This window comes from Dermochelys coriacea, chromosome 2 (genome assembly GCF_009764565.3).
Source record: "Dermochelys coriacea isolate rDerCor1 chromosome 2, rDerCor1.pri.v4, whole genome shotgun sequence".
In the NCBI taxonomy this organism is placed as follows: Eukaryota; Metazoa; Chordata; order Testudines; family Dermochelyidae; genus Dermochelys; species Dermochelys coriacea.
Window position 1 is genome coordinate 173624010 of NC_050069.1, and position 18180 is coordinate 173642189.

General features: G+C 38.7%; 1 protein-coding gene and 1 long non-coding RNA gene across 2 annotated transcripts in view; one reads left to right on the forward strand and one right to left on the reverse strand.

Annotated features, from left to right (window-relative positions):
* The window catches only part of CNTNAP2 (contactin associated protein 2), a 1664903-nt gene that overhangs the window by 1390036 nt on the left and 256687 nt on the right, over positions 1-18180 (reverse strand). The gene's annotated exons all lie outside the window — the stretch shown is intronic.
* Positions 757-18039, forward strand: LOC122458879. The gene is made up of 3 exons (XR_006279180.1): positions 757-909; positions 15379-15386; positions 18029-18039. It is a non-coding gene; the product is annotated as an uncharacterized LOC122458879 (long non-coding RNA).

Here is an 18180-nt window from a genome sequence, read left to right on the forward strand (position 1 = left end):
CCTACATTATGAAACAAAAGCCGCAAAGTATGTAGGTGGTATTTTTTTTTCCTTCCATGGCTATAACCATTTTCTATGCAGAATAGTATTTTTCCAGTTATAGCAACATTACATTCAGCTAGTTACACTCAGATAGTTCATTCATTTTTTGCTCGTTACAGGCTTGATCTTGCTCAGCACGCTGCCCGCATCCAGCAAAGCATTTAAGCACATGCTTAACTTTCAACACTAGTAGTTCCACTGATCCCTCACTCATACAAACTACATAATATTCACCCTTAAGTTGATAAGACCATGCATGTGCTTTAAGTTAGTGTGTGCTTTGATAGATTAGGACTAGACTGCTGAGCAATTTGCTGGACTGAGCCCCAACTGTACAATCAATATATTCTGCCAGTTTTAAATTTTACACCCTAAAAAATGCAGGAAAACAAGTTTGTAGCTGTGACGCAGCAGGGAGCAGGGTGGAATGACCGGGAAATGCCGTCTAGTTCTGCTGGGACTGTCTGCACGGGGGATGGGAGAGGAGGGGATGACTCCACTGGAGTGAGGATACCTGAGTCTGTAACCTGAGCTGGGAGGGGGTTGGACCCAAGTGACACCTTTGCCCAGGAAACTGGACAAAGGCTGGAGGAGGAGCCGGGGGGAGGAGGAGTGAGACTGAGGGAGTGGGGGGGTTGGTTTCAGTTTTGGGGCTGCGTGGTCAAAAGCAGGGAACCCCAAGGCTGGAGTGTAAGCTCCCTGCCCTGCAGAAGAAATTGACTGAGGGGTCCTGGTTGTACCCAAAAGCTCTGTTTTAGACTGTGTTCCTATTGTCCAATAAACCTTCCATTTAACTGGCTGGCTGAGAGTCATGGTGAATCCCAGGAACAGGGGTACAGGGCCCGGACTCCCGCACACTCCGTGACAGTAGCCTACACAGGAAATACACCAAAATGAAATATCTTTAGGTCTGTGGTCTCATGCCTAGGAATGATGGGCAGTAACAACACTTCCTCATCTCCCAGGAGGTGGTGGGGTATGGTTAAATTCCAAAGGCTGAGATTTTCAAAAGAGGCTAACGGAGTTTGGCACTCAGCTCCCATTCAAATTTGATGGGTGTTGGGCACCTAATTTCCTTAGCCTCCTTTGAAAACCCCAGCTTGAATATTTGTCAAGCCCTTTGCATATCTGGAGCTCATTTCATTTGAGACCCAAAAGCAATATTGGTACTCCATCACGTAAAACAAACGGCAGATTTCCGGGTGTTTTTCCTCTTCCCCACCCATGCTCTGCCATTTATATGAGGATCAATGAAACAAGATACATCTGTACTGGATCAGACTTAAGTTTGAAAAAAAAAAAAACCAGGATGTTAAGTATTTTTCTTTATTAAATATTTCCCTTACCCATCATGTGCATTCCCTCACTGTGGTTTTTGTCATTCATCTTTCACTTACTACTGAGTTTAAAAATATGGTCATTAAATATTAAGCAGTACTATCCTATCAAATTATTTCAGGTATGTAAGTTCAGACACATTCTCCAAAGTCACTGCATTAAAAATGTATACAATATCTCTGATTCTACCTTCCCTATTTTTTTTCTTCTCAGATCTCCATTAATGACTTCTCACTGTTAACCTGATTTGGTCATAGCAACTGAAAGGAGGTAAACTAATTTCTTAGGACCAGATTCAAACACCATTTTTCCATGTTGAGTTATGCCATACTCTGCAAATAGCCCTGTTGAAATCAATGGGACAACTCAAGGAATATTGCTCAATATGAACAAGAGAAGAGCACTGGTCTTTAATAAGGAGGCAGATTATTCCTGCAAGAAAATCAGATAGTCTTCACATCACTGTAAACTGTAAACTATAAGTAGATTCAGATGTTATTGCTAACACATTCATTGCTAACATGTCAAAAGACTTTCACAAGCAAATAGGCTGTATGTTACAACTGATTGTAATATGTAATAAAGAGGTTTTCAAATCACTGAATACTATCTAAAATAATGCATACTCTACATTTAGGTAAATGGAGACTATATTGTGTGTTGTTGAGAACTGTAATTTGTGTCTACGTGTACTGTACAACACTGATGATTAACCCAGGTAAATTGTACTTCATTGTTCAATCAAGTGTGTTGACTATAATACAGCAGACTCTATGTCATTCATTGTTGACTGTAATCTGTGATCAGATAGGCTGTACATCCCTGCCCAAATGTCATTGGGTAGATTGTATAGCTCTGCCTTTCTTATTCATTCAGGTACACTGTACATGATCACTGACTGAATAAATATTGTAGGTTATATGTCAGAGCTGATTGTGCTCTGTAATCAGGTAAATTTTACATCACGGCCAACTAGAATACATCTGAAAGATCATCATTTAACTTTCCCTACAGTAAATTGTTGAATCCATTGCTCGTACATTGTGTGCTTCAGTTGTCTCCTAAGCTCCTTTTGAGCTTTTCAGTTTGTATTGAGATCTTTCCCAGGCAAATTTTCCATAGATTTCAAGGAGTTGACTTCATCTCTTTTCGAATATATAGCAAATGAAGCATCATAAATTAACATCTAGCACACACATATAAAGAGTACGGCAGATTCAAACAGAAATTAGGAGGCTTTCATGAACCATGAAACAGAACATGCTTCTGTTTCACCTTGGTCCCAACTGATCAAATAGTCTGCCTAAACAAACCGATAGTCACCAATACCCGAAAGAGACCAAACCCTCATCTAGTATGTTTACGTGCCAACACATTTTGTTAATAGAAGTTTATTCCTACCGAAAAACTTTTACATAAGATTTGTTATGAAAAGTTCTAAGAAACTGGCTGATTTCTTTAATAACTATTAGTTAAGGTCAAATCCTGAAGTCCCTATATCAGCAAAAATCCCATTATAGTCGTCTGAGTAAGGACTGCAGGATTTTGCTCTTTATGAATTATTTTTTAGCCATCAACCAAAGGATTCTGAACACTGATGGAGGAGGGATCTGTTCATTCAGCTCTCTAGTATACAAATCCAGGGCCCAATCCTTCAAAGACTGAATCACATGCATAACTTTGCACATGTGACTAGACCCTTTGACTTCTCAGTGATAAATTACATGTATGCTTAAGTCTCTTCAGAATCAAGTCCTAATTGTTTTGACAGTAACAGACAGATATTTAAAAGAATCACTGTCAAGAACTCATAATGGGAATCAATGAAGAGTAGATAAAAATACTATGTAGAAAATAATTCATTGCTAACCCGTGTGATAAAGAGCCAAGTATGTGGTATATTATTTCCATAATAATAAATAATTTATTAAAGATATTGGGTTTCCACATTTGTAACTCTTTAAATAACCATTCCTGAGATTATTGTAATTTCAAATATTGTGTAGTCTAGCCATTCAAAGATGAATTTAAAGCACAGACTTCAATGAGGCATGAAAACCTCTCTCATTTAATTTGCAATGTAAGATGCCCATGTTTTATGACAGCACTATAGAATAAAAAATTAAATATTCTGGGGATGAGAGCATCAGAGTTTGTTTCATGCCCTTAATTGATCAACAGATTCATAAGCATGCTAGTAACTGACTGAGAAGGGAAAATTACCTCTAAAAATAAATGGGATTCATGATGTAGAGACAAGAACAACAACAATCCATGTCCTTGTCAGACTTCCTTGTGCAAAGCCAAGGGCTCTTATCACTTCTAAACTTCCAGGATGCAAACTTCCAGGATGCTCCATGTTTTAATAGGAACCTAGTATTTTATGTGGTTATTAAAAGATATTTGTTTATGCACTGGAGGTTCAGTTCTTAATGGAACAGTGCAGAGCCATACTTCTCTAATTAAGCAATGAGATTTAATGACAGAAAGCAGTACTCAGCAAGCTGTTAAAAACACTTTAATGCAGCCATTTGTCCCAAAAGTTCAAGAAAATCATAAATCATACCAAAGTCTATGATTTATTATGGTGTTACTTGCTAAAGATTTGAAGTGCTTTCTATTATAATTTTACTTTAAAAAATATATTTAAACCCAATGGTGTTTACACAGCCTAGTGGATACAAGTCAAATAAAATAATAGCGGTTGTGATTTGTAATGAGTTAGAACTATGAAGCTCTTGAATTGCTCAGAACTAAGCAAACATTACAACCAATGCATATTCTTAGGACACTTCTAACCTAAGTTTGATTCCTGATGTAAAGGAGTGCTTTAGTTACAAATAACTGAAACAGTTCTGATTCCATTCAGTAGAGGGCAGTATTATGCAAACAGAGGTTGCATTATTTCATCTAACAGTTTGTCAGTCCTAGTTTTCAAAGTCCCAAACAGTTGTTCCATTAGCTGTAAAAGTCATACAGATTTATGGAAATCTTAAACACCAAGAAAAGAACATTGTTTGTGCAACTTGTGGTGTAATTATGATTAATGAGATGAAATTAAGCAAATTCAAATGTAGGGTGAATATCGAGATAAGATAAACTTTCTGAGATTACAATAGAGCAACGGTTCTCAAACTGTGGGTTGGGACCCCAAAGTGGGTTGCAACCCCATTTTAATGGGGTCATCATGGCTGGCATTAGACTTGGTAGGGCCCAGGGCTAAAGCTGAAGCCCTGAGGCTTCGGCTTTGGCCCTGGGTGGCAGGGCTCAGGTAAGAGGCCCCCACACCTTGGGGCTGAAGCCCTGGGGCTTCAGCTTTGCCCCTCTTCCCCCTCCCTGCCCCCTGCCCCAGGAGCTCAGGCTTCAATCCACCCTCCTGGGTTCATGCAGTAATTTTTGTTGTCAGAAGGGTGTCGCGGTGCAATGAAGTTTGACAGCCCTTGCAATAGAGACACTAAGGATGACACTAAGCTGAAGATATTGAAGTCCCATTGTTTGTGACTCAAAAATAGCTTGGGCAAAGTGCTAGAGTCATAGATTACAAAGCCAGAAGGGATAATTGTGACCACGTAGTCTGACTTCCTGTGTAACACAGGTCATAGAACTTCCCCAAAATAATGCCTACAGGATATTTTTTAGAAAAGCATCCAATCTTGATTTAAAAATGGTCAGTGATGAAGATTCCAGCATGACCTTTTATAAACTATTCCAATGGTTTAATTACCCTCAGTGTGAAAAATGTATGCCTTATTTTTAGTCTTTATTTGTTTAGCTTCATCTTCCAGCCATTGGATTGTTTTATACCTTTCTCCACTAGACTGAAGAGGCCATTATTAAAATGTGTTACCCAGGCAGATACTTATAGATTGAAATCAAGTCCCCCCTTAACCTTCTCTTTGTTAAGATAAATAGATTAATCTCCTGTAATTTATCAGTCCAAGAAAGGTATGTTTTCCCAATCCTTTAATCATTCTCGTGGTTCTTCTCTGAACCCTCTCCAATTTATCAACATCCTTCTTGAATATACTGTAAATGACTGCCCAATGCATATGAATATCATTGCCCTCTATGGGATGAAATCAAAACCACTCAACTGTTGGTGGCTAAATGCCTTTTGAGCTTAAGTGGCAGGGACCTATGGTAAATTTTTCAAAAGCTCCAAAGTGACAGTGTTTTTGGTCCAAGGGGTATAGAGTTCTATCCTCAGCTATCTCCATGACATTCTCATCAGCCATGCTGTGCAGTGCTGTGACAAAGATGAAATGCCTAAGTGACCAGCATGAGTTTCAGCACTCCAGTAAACAATTCCCCTGGCTTGACGAGGGAAAGAGACTAGAAAAGGAATTAGTTTCTGAACACAGGTGTTCAAAATATTCATGACAATATGCTAAATTATTCAAAATTCTAGATTTCTCACAATTTCAATGAACATGTCCACTAAGCAGGCCGTTTTTGAGCATTGAAAATGTTTATTTTCGATGAAAATGTAGCCATTGCAGCAAAACTCAGTATAAAGCAAAAATTGGGAGAGGGAAGAATCAAACATTTTCAAGCAGAATTTCACCACAACAAAATGTATGAATTACAAACACCCATAATTCTGTACACTGTATCCTTGGCAGAAGGTACATTGGCATATGGGCCTGTTACATACCGGAGCTATAGAATCCTTCCTCCAAGATTCCACAGCTTCACTCTGAATTTCTCCCCTAATGATTCACTGCTCTTTTTCACATGCTCAGTAGTCTCTCCCCTTACATGTACTGTAGCCATTGCATCTAGATGAGCTTGTTTTGCCTATTTTCAAATCCATTCAGACATCATGGGTTCAAGGTTTTGACATGAATGTTGGGTTCACATTCTGTTTTGGAGAAGCCATGTAAAAAGCAGTGACAAATACAAATATTCTAATGAAACAAAATGTTAAGTGGGCCATATTCTGTTCCATACACTGCTGTTCCTGCAGAATCACTCCACTATATACAGGTATAACTGAGAGCAGGGCAGGGTTTGGGATAAGGAGTAAAAAATACTTCCAAAGATGCCTGTGTTCTGCCCCATCAAGAGTAATTTTTTCCCCTTTTTTAAATTTGAGTGTGGGGATAAATTAAAAGCTGATGAAATAACAGCACTGGCTCTTAACAGCCCCATGCAAACTTCTACACAAAGCTCTGCTGTATCTCATTCCTGAATAACAATAAGGTTTCCCTGCTAACCTTAGTCATGAGCACTTCCTAATTAAAGACTGAAAATGGTATCCATTCCACATGATAATTATGTAATTTGAACAAATTCAATGAAGGCGCAACCGCCTAACTTGATTTTATTTGTGACCTAACAATGTTTGAATTGAGGTGTCCAACTGTGCAAGTTTTAATCTACTAAAACACCTTTTTCCCTGATTGAGAATGTTGTATATAAGTAGTACAAAGCATAAAATTTCTCAAATCAATTTAGGTTATGTATCCTTGAAAATTCCTCCTCTTAGCTGAAACCTAATTTAAGCGGTTTAAGGATTACATAGTTGAAATCCTGCAAGTTTTGCCGTTAGCTTCAATGGAGCCACAGTTCCCGTTCCCCCTCCATTCCATTTGGATAAACAAGATTCTACTGTTATTTGTTTTTAAAACAAATTAACTCAGAGCTGCAAGAAGCCTGGTTACATTTGGAATGCTGAAAACTACTTAAAAATATCACTCGTTCTGGTCCGCAGCTCTTGGTCTATATCTCTTCTCCAATTCACGTCAACGGTCTGATTCCTTGCATCGCTATGCATAACAAATTAATTCACTGTACACCATGGAAAAATTATACTGAATTGTAGTATCCTCAACACCAAACAGTAACAACTAAATGGGCTGATCCAAAAAATGAGCTCAATAATTGATGTTTCATAGCCACAGTTAACATCATCAACCGTGAAAGCAAATCCAATGGGCAGGATCTTTCTCTGTCTTGCTACACTTTGAATAGTAAAAAGCCAAATGAATTATTTAAACATGACTGGAAAAAGATCGTAAGTTTCTTCTTCATCTTTCAAACTTTGGAATGTGAGGTAGGAACACCATCAAATTTAAGCAGCCTCATCACTTTGCAAGTGGCAAATCTGCCTTTAGAAAAAAAATATTACATCTACATGTCAGATCAATTAATTCACTAAGTAAGAGCTATTACACCTGCCTTCTTTAATGGATTACATATTAATGTATTAGACTTGTTATTCATTACCTTCAGGTACCTATGTTCTAAGATTCTGGCCTCATTGCCAAGAGAGCGTCTAGTTTTCTCTAGGCAATTTTGAAACATTTGTATAAAAGTTGCATTTAGCTACAAGCCATACAGAATATTACATTAGAGTGTTAAAAAACTTTAATAGATCATAATGAATTCAAAAGTCTTCTGCCTAAAAGCAATGATCATACAACAATGGTGTTAAATAAACAGGAAAACCCATGGTTTCAAACACTAAGGGCCGGATGCTCTTCTCCCATCCATGTGGAAATGGGAACAGAAGTTAGGATATACTGGAGCAGAAGATGAGGGAAAGGAAAAGCAGTGAGCAGCAGCTCCACAGCATAGTCCTCATTTATTGGAGTTTAAAGACTCTACAACATGGGATTCCTCTCCAGGGCTTTGAGGGAGGAAAGACCAAGGGGAAAAACGATGTTTGATTGAGTTGGAAACCAACTTGAATATCACTGAGATTTCTATTGATAATATGATCAATCCCCAAAGCTGTGATATATGCCATCATGTGCCAGCAATGCCCCTCTGCCATGTACACTGGCCAAACCGAACAGTCTCTATGGAAAAGAATAAATGGACACAAATCTGACATCAGGAATTATAACATTCAACCTCCCTGGTCACTCAATAACCGACTTAAAACGGCAATTTTTCAACAAAAAAACTTCAAAAACAGACTCCAACGAGAAACTGCAGAACTGGAATTAATTTGCTAACTGGACACCATCAAATTAGGCCTGAATAAAGACTGGGAGTGGATGGGTCATTACAAAAACTAATTTCCCCATGCTAATTTCCCCCTACTGTTACTCACACCATGTTGTCAACTGTTTGAAATGGGCCACCCTCATTACCACTATGAAAGTGATTTCTCCTCCCTTGGTATTCTACTGTTAATTGAATTGTCTCGTTAGCACTGATCGCCCCACTTGGTAAGATAACTCCTATCTTTTCATGTACTGTGTATATATACCTGCTATTGTATTTTCCACTCCATGCATCTGATGAAGTGGGTTTTAGCTCACAAAAGCTAACGCCAAAATAAATGTGTTAGTTTTTAAGGTGCCACAAGGACTCCTCATTGTTTTTCCACATAGCTGTGGCTCCTTTGAGGATTTTAAGGGTGAAGATTACATCAGCAGAGAGTCTGACCAAGGCAATAGGTTCCACTTATATCCTGTGCTAAAAGCGTAAGTGGGATTCAGTGATATATAAGGCTTGCAGAGGACACGAAAGCATTGGGGGTAAGGAGGACTGAAATTCACTACTATTCAGAGGATTCATATAAATCAGGCTTTGTACTGGTCTAGTGCACAGCAGCGAATTTCACTTTGGAATGAAATTTATCCTCAAAGAGTATCTTCTTCCCATCATTCTACAGGCCTAGATTATGTCTATTAGGTGTGGATGTGCACATTAGTAGCTGAGGTAGTATCTTTTATTGGACCAACTTCTGTTGGTGAAAGAGACAAGCTTATGCAGAGCTCTTATTCTATGTAATCTCAAAAGCTTGTCTCTCTCACCAATAGAAATTGACCCAATAAAATATATTACCTCACCCAACTTGTGTATTTAATATCCTGGGACTGACATGGCTACAACAACACTGCAGACATTAATAGCCATCAGTTCCAATTCTCCTTCTGCAAGTTTTACAGGACTAACACTATGAATGTCACTGGAGTTACAAATTTACTTTACACTGACATGAGGAAAGGAATCAGGTGTATTGGCAGAGATTTTCAAAATCGTCTACCCTCCATTAATTTTATAGAAGATGTGTCTGTATCCTCTAGACTGCTTTGAAATTCTCAAGTATTGTGTTTGTAAGCTAAGTATTCTGTGTGGTGCTATTTACATTATGTATTTACAACCTAACTGTTCATTTCCTCTTTTGAAGGATACACTTTATTTTAATATTACAATGGTTTGGCATGGTATGCATTATTTATTGTACAGTATACTAAAACAGGTGAACAGTATATTTGGGATGTGTTAAAAAGGATGGAATCTATTGATGAGAAAATATTCATTAATAGGATACATCCTCGCTAAAAAAATCTTGAATTCCTACTTTTTTTCATCAATATATTTTTAAAAAAATGTATTCCGATAAAGTGAGCTGTAGCTCACGAAAGCGTATGCTCAAATAAATTTGTTATTCTTTAAGGTGCCACAAGTACTCCTTTTCTTATTCCAAATACTGAAACTACTTCTGGTGTCTAAGACTGAGAAATTCACCAATATATGTAAGCCAAGCTTACAATATATGTAAGTCAAACTATTCCTTCTAAAGGTTAGCTATTGTAATTATTATATATATGATCCGTGGAGCATATAGTCTAATTCTATAATTAGCCCTTGTAAAACAAAAGCTATTAGATAATTTCTGAAATTATGTGGGCGCTATCATTAAACATTTGAATCTATCCTGAATAATGTTTCTTATCAGCTATTACTTTTCATGTCCCATAGCCAAATTGGCAGAAGAAATCACAGTTCTTATAAATTAAAGTAGACAGACAGATTAAGGGATGGTCATATTTGCATGATTTTCTATATTAAACAATAAATTTATACATATTTTAGTAGCCTAACCTAGTTTTTACCCCTCCCCCCCAATCTCATCTGGCAGTATGCACATTAAGGGGAGCCACTGTTGTCAAGAAGAAATGGCAAATAGATTGTTATTAGATCAGCAAGGGAAATATGTTTCAAGTGGGCTCCTTTATACAATGGGTTTTGTATCTTTTTATGGGCACTAAATCATTAGGCCTGGCTATTGACTACCATGCTGGTACATTATAAAAGTAATTGCAGTGTCTGGCTCTGTAATATTTTTGAGGGACAGTACCTTCAATCTCTAATGTGTTGTTGGTATCTATCCCACATCAGCTGGTAATAGTCGTACAACTAGAATTTCATTACAGGCAGCGTTATGTCACTGCAGTGGATCCCTGCCAGTGCAAGGTATTGATACTGCAGTGGGTATCTACATCATGCTGTATTATTTCTATTAAAGTTTCTTCCTTGTAGTTTTCCTTTATGCAGTGGAATGCTAGCCACTCCCCACACAACAGCCAGCCTTACTATGTTGGCTTTATAGATGCACACATAGAGTTCTGTTTATCCAGCCCAAATCACTATAAAAAAATCAAGCTTTACAAAATATTAAACCAATGGAGATCATACAGGTGAACTTATACAGACTTTCAGGCTGGCATGGGCCCCATGTAATTTATCAGCCCACATAGAAAAGTAGCTAACTAGTGTATAAAAAGAAGGGACTTTAAAAATTCAGTTTTCAATATTATGTTTCTCCAGGAGTCTTGGTAAATTTGTGATATTTGGAATCTGATTAAAAAAAATTCAGCAGAGTTCATTAATTATTATTCAACATGTAGTGTGGAATTTTTTTCATACAACAGCCTCTCCTTTTCAAAATATTTATGACCATACACATGAAGGTCCTGATCCTGCAAAGACACATATATGCATATTTCTGCATACTATGAATACTCCCACTAGTATAATATTAAACATATATCTTAGTCTTTTCAGCATCAGGGCCATTTGGCATTGGTTCTCAATCTTGTGATGGCTCAGTTACTGACAGGCTGTCTCCCCTTTCCCCAATCATTCCTACTAGGTTCTGGTGCATTTTTTGCATCATCTGTTTTCTCTATTTTCCCACAAGTTGCCTACCTGTCTGTCTCTCATTTTTTGACTTCTTATTTTCCACCTTGTCATACAAATAAAGGGAAGAGTAACCACCTTTCTGTATACAGTGCTATAAAATCCCTCCTGGCAAGAGGAAAAACCCTTTCACCTGTAAAGGGTGAAGAAGCTAAGATAACCTTGCTGGCACCTGACCAAAATGACCAATGAGGAGACAAGATACTTTAAAAGCTGGGGTGGGGGGGACAAAGGGTCTGTGTCTGTCTGGGAACAGAACAGGAATGCAATCTCAAAAACTCTGTTAATTTATTAAGTAATCTAGCTAGAAATGCATTAGATTTCCTTTTGTTAAATGGCTGGTAAGGTATTTACCATCCTGATTTTACAGAGCTGATTCTCTTACCTTTTATTTAATTAAAATTCTTCTTCTAAGAACCTCATTGATTTTTCATTGTTCTTAAGATCCAAGGGTTTGGGTCTGTGCTCATCTGTACCAATTGATGAGGAATTTTAATCAAGCCTTCCCCAGGAAAGGGAGTGTAGGGCTTGGGGGGGTTTTTTGGGGGAAGACGTCTTCAAGTGGGCTCTTTCCCTGTTCTTTGTTTAACAGGCTTGGTGGTAGCAGCATAGAGTTCAAGGACAAGGCAAAGTTTGTACCTTGGGGAAGTTTTTAACCTAAGCTGATAAGAATAAGCTTATGAGGTCTTTCATGCAGGTCCTCACATCTGTACCCTAGAGTTCAGAGTGGGGAAGGAACCTTAACACCCCTACTTTCTATTTTTCATTCTGTTTTTTGCTCCTGATGATATTCTTTCCTCCAGAGCCTCCCCTCCCATCCCTCCAGTTCTTTCTCTCCTTAGTTCATATTTTCCCTAGTTCTGTATAAATACACAGAGACAATATTTCTACACATGTAGCCCACTGCCCCCAGTTCTTTTTTAACATTTATATTACAGTAGTTTCCAAAGGCCGCCACCAGAACGGGGACCCAATTGTCCTGGGCACTATGCAAACGCAGACAGATAGTCCCTACCATGAAGAGCTTACAATCAATACCCATTCTCTTTGTTTCTTCCCCATTATGTCTCCACTTGCCTCCTTGCACCCTCCTTTCCCCAGTGCTGCTGCGTACTCTGTTGCAGCCCATGTAAACCCAGTGCATACACTCATAGTCTGTTGCTGTGGGGACAGGGAAGAGGGAGTAGAATTCTGTAATGCCATATAGGTGAGGGGAAGGAAAATGAGAATGAGCTGAAGAGGACAACATACAGTTTGTAGCATCAGGAGAGACAGAGAGCCCCTGCAAAACCTGTAACCTCCCACAAGCAGCTAAATGAATGAATGTGGTTCCATGGAGGAGGCAGGTAAAGGAGATCCTGGACATATGGATGAATTTGGAGAGGGGAAGTGGCTTAACATCTTCCCATCATCCAATCATACACAGATGGACATATATACACGCTGCTCATTGTAGCTTTGCCTATAACCTAACTGAGACAGGTCTGATGCAATAGATCCCTCACAAATTCAGCTCCTGCCAAGAAGGATATGCAAAGATGTGGGGATGTGCTAAGTTCATGCATGTTATACCCCTTTGCAGTTCCTTATCAATAAAATTTACTATTATAATTCTCAAGAATCTCCAAGTCATTTCCAATCAGAGCTGTTTGAAACATTTTCAGCAAAAGTTCAAAAGATTAGGACCATTTACAACCATTAATTGTCTCTATTTATTCTACAAAACCTATGGCCATAGAACTTGCTGTGGGATCCATCCCATGTGGAAGAATTATGTTTCAAGCTTTCATGCTTCTGAAGAAAGTCTGAAGGAGAACTGAGTGGAACCAATTCAGTAAACTCAAGTCAGCAGAGCGTCTGAAACAGTAACACTAAAAGAGGTGCAATTGCCCCATTTATTTCAATAGATTTTAAAACATAAAGCATGACAACTGACATGTCAGCACTGTTAACCATTTCATTGCTGATCGTCTTAACAGAACCATTGAGTTAGCATGTTTAACCTGAAATGCCAGACTGAGATCCCCAATGCTGAAAGCTCCAAACAACCTGTCCCTGCTAAGCTGCAAATGGGCTCCAGTTTCCCCTGAACAGCCCCTACAATGCAGTCATGCATAGCCAGTATAAAAATCATTTTCATATTTGATTCATTTTAAAGTTTCTATTTTTAGAATTAAATGAAGCTGACACAGAATTCCCAGTCTACTGCTGCAGAATGCCACAGAATCCAGGAACATGACACTAAGTATGTGGAGGGGAGGCGGGTCTTGCAAATTTGTGTTTATTGAGACAAGAGTAGTAAACACTATTGCACAGTAAAACAATTAATAATGCATTATTATAGCAACAATGATTACAAAATTATAACAATAGTCAATAAAGTGGGACTTAGGACTTTGCTCCTAAAGCACTTAGGTGTTCCTGAAATTCTACCTAATAATCATAACAATGCCAAGAAAAATCTCACCTAAGGTTAGTGATGAAGGTAGTTTGAAAAAATTTTGCCCATTGTCAGTCACATAACAAATAAGAAAAAAATTAAAAATTTATAAAGGGAAGGGTAACCACCAATGCTCATGCAGACTGTGTTGATTCTTTTTAAAGTCTCAGTACTGTACTTTCAGAGACTGATTTGACAAGGGAGGAAGATGGGTGTGCAGGAAATCTTGATTCACTGCTTTTTTAGCTCATCCTCAACAGCCCTGATGTGTGGCTGAATAAATGACTATTCTGGATCACTTTTTTTTTTTTAAAATAAACACCCCCATGTGCTGTTGAAAACTACTTTTCTGCTCTATAGTGAAATTGTCAAAACACTAGCAAGGAAGTTGTCAGAGTTTTCTCCCCACTATCAAGATGAGTGAGAAGTCATGCTCTAGCAAGTGTTGAAGGCAGGTGCAAAATTTTTCACAACATTCATGAAGGTTAGTGTGTTAGTATGTGACGTAACAAATTAATGGCTACTTACAATTGCATGGTTGTCACTATTTTGGACGGTATGCACACTCAGATGTCTGAAACAACAAGGAGCATAAATCTCGCATCTTCCTGCCTTAGAACCACAGGCTTCTCATCCTTCAGGTAAGTAACAATCACTGTCAGCTGCTATATATATATTGTATATATTTAGATTGACACTTAAAAAAAGGACTGCCCATGTAAAGCCATGAGACAATAATTCAACTTTCACTAATCACCCCACAGCATAAATTGAAATACATGAACACCACCAGCCCATAGTCTTCAAAAATCAAAAGTAGCTAACATTTTGCCTCAGCAACTATTTGTCCAAATCTTCCCTCAAAACCCTATCAAACAAATAACTTTTGTAATATGCCCACACTACTAGCTTCAGACAGAACTTGAAACTTTTTCTTTCTTTTTCACTCTATTTCTCTCATTGACCCCTTTAGATACATTTAGGATTTCAGTACTCCATGGGAAATAAAGAAATCTTCTTGTATTACTCTATGTTTATCTCACCATTATGTCAGTCTAGTCACTGTAAAGGACAGTATTTTTTGACAGCAGTAAACAGAAGGCCAGATCCTTGTCCCTACTACAGTCCCTTTGCTCCTCTTCATTTATATAAATGAGGGCATAAAGCAGCCCTAAGTAGGTAGGCATCTGAGGATTCCCCCATTGTAGGCAAATCGCCAGGTGACACTAAACCAGAACAGCTGACTCTATTTCACACCTGTTCCCAGATCCCTTCCTGATAGGGAGTATGCTGGATATGTTGTGGGGCGGGGACCTGGGTGTGGCTGGAGCACTGTTTAGGGACTTTTACAGGTTAGAGAAAACCTGAGCCCTCTAGAGACTGGGAGAGCACACGAACAGACTAAGTGTTTTTTTCCTGAAGAAGTGGGTTTTTTACCCACAAAAGCTTTTTACCCACAAATAAATCTGTTAGTCTTTAAGATGCCACCGGACTCCGCATTGTTTTTGTGGACACAGACTAACACGGCTACCCCTCTGACACAAACAGAACAGTCATTTACTGCAGTGAGCACAGCAGCCATCTTTGTTTAGGCCCAGGACTTGCACTGAGGGCAGCTCTACAAGTGGTCAAAATACTGCAGAAGTTAAAAAAATGGAACGGAATCCAACAGAACAATGTTCATTCTGTTAAAGACTGAAAAAGATATTACTGGAGTTACTAGAATAATATATCTGGATTTGTAGTGTAACATAATTATTAGATTATTCCTCCACCTCTACCCACTCCGCCAACTCTCCCTCATCCATCCCTTTTTTTTTACTTATATAAACTGTGATTTGTATTTGTATATCACTAGTTCTCATCTTTGAAGAGCTGGAGAGCTTTGTGATTACTGTGTGGATCTTTATAACTCCACTTCACATTATCTCTTTTCGATCTTTCATCCCACCAGCCCAAGCTTTTAGCTGTTCTGGCTCTGTTTCTCCTGCCTTCACAGGAGGGAAGATTATCATTTTCCTCTTCACCTCACTTATTTGCTTCTGGGAAGCATCAAACTAAGCATTAAAATGTAAAATAGGTTGTAATTTAGGTGCCAGCATTTGGGAACAGGTCACATGGTATTTTTATTGGTAATTGTACTGTTCTAAATGTTTCACACAGGCTAATGTAAATACACCTGATCACTGAAACAATGAAAAGGAGTTTTCAAGTTTCTCAGTTTCCCTCTTATTAATCTGAGCTCTTTGCAAGAAGGTCTGAACCATAGTTATGTGGGGTAATGGGCTGTAGATATAAAAAGGGAGGGTATTAGTTTAGGGACAGATTCTGATAGTTACACTCACATTGAGCAGCACATTTGTCCAAGAGTCCCTTTGACTTCCCTCGGACTACTGAACTAAGGTATTCAGTGTGAACAATGGTGGCAGAATCTGGCACTTAGAATTTAGAAAACAGGCTTCCCCAGTGGACAGGAATTAAACCACAAACAAACAATAAAAAGAAGCTTACCACGTGTTCAGAAAATAGAAAAGCATTGTCTGAAGTTAACTACAGATTTCCTCACAAGATGACTATGACACATATGAACAATATATGAACATTTTTCTAGGACCTGAGAAACCCTAAACCATTATGTCTTTGACTGAGGTAACAAGAAAAAAAATGAGGGAAACAAGTGACTTAATATTAGCATAAGAAATGTTTAAGTTAACTGACAAAAGAAATGTACAAAGACAACAGTGAACAGCTGAAAAGAATTTTTATGAAAATGTCCATTCCATTAAATGTCATACTGTATTGCCGCTCCACAGTGATCATGTTAAGGGCTTTCATTACCTCTTTTGGATTTTAAATTCAATGTCAAATAGAATTTGGACAAGAGAGAAATAAAACAGCAAGAGCATCTAGGGAGGAAACTTAATAGCTCTATTTTTGCATTACACATTAACATTTGCCAAATGTTAAACTTGATTAGTCTTTATTTGTTTCATTGCATAGAAATTCTAAAGCTACAAATATTTGTTCTTCCAACATAAACACTGATTTTTTTTTCTTTCCAGACAATTTGAAGAGCCCAAGAACTACAATGGTTAGGAGAAAGAACAATTTCTGGGTTTCTGGGTTCTACTTAAGTCATCAGAATCAGCAGTGGTAGTGACCCAAGGAATGGCAGATACAATGAAGATGACTGGATGTGGAAGCTGTGGGATGTACATTATCCTGGAGTGGGTACCCCAAAAGAGCTTCATTTGTATGAAGTGACACCTGATAGAGTTGACTAAAGAGAAGATCTGAGGTTTGGAGATGGAGATGGAAACTATGGTGGAGTTTCAAAAGTGATTCAAGCAGATGATGGGAAGGCAAGAGGAGGTGAAAGGAAAAAAGTCAAGACTTGCAGAGGCAAGCTGGACTGGAGGACTGTGAGGGGTAGACTGCTGGATGGAGGAAAGAGGCCAGCAGAAGCATGTGACTATGAGAATCAGACAGACAAAGAGGCTAGTGAAGGAGAAATAGAGCTCAGGACCAGGTTTGCTGAGTTGGAAAATGAAGGAGGAGCACAGCAGACAGTAACAAAAGGTGGGAGGGCAATGAAGTAGAGAAAAGGCCTACAAGAAGACAGGAAGAGTCAAAGGAAAGAGCCAGAGTTCAGAGGATAGAGGATGGCATGCAGAAGAGGACATGCAGCCAGAAAGAACAGGAGGAAGGCCAGAAAATCACACCAAAACCAAGAAGAGGCAAGTCTTTGTGATTGGTGCCGCTCTACTAAGAAGAACAGACAGGCCTGTCACCAGAGCTGATCCAGACAACAGAAGTGTGTGCTGTTTGCTGGGAGCTAAAATATGGGAAGTGGACCTCAGGCTGAAGAGGATCCTAATGGGAGCAGGAAAGAATCCACTGATTGTTCTTGATGTGAAAACAAATGATACAGCTAGATTCTCACTGGAACACATCATCAAGGGAGACTATGCCAGGCTGGGGAAGATAGTTAAAGAAATGGAGGCTCATGTGATCTTCACTGGGATTCTACCTTTCCTTAGGGGAAGAGAACTAAAGTGAGACAAGATTATGATATTCAACAGATGGCTCAGGCCGTGGTGCTATAATGAGGGCTTTTGGATGTTCTAACACTGGGAGGCATTCATGGACAGACAACTGTTCTCAGGATTCCACCTGAGTAGGGAGGGAAATAGACTTCTGGGATGGAGGTTGGCTCAACTGATTAAAAGAGCTTTAAACTAGGAACTTGGGGGAGATGGTTGAGAGATGCTCATGTAATCTCCACACCTGATTCTAATATTGACCAAGAGGAAAATCAAGAAACAATGGAGAACAGAACAGCAGTGGGTAGGAGAATAGACATTAAGAGGAAATATAGTGCCATCAAAGCTAAACTCACAGTCAGGCAGGTGACACTG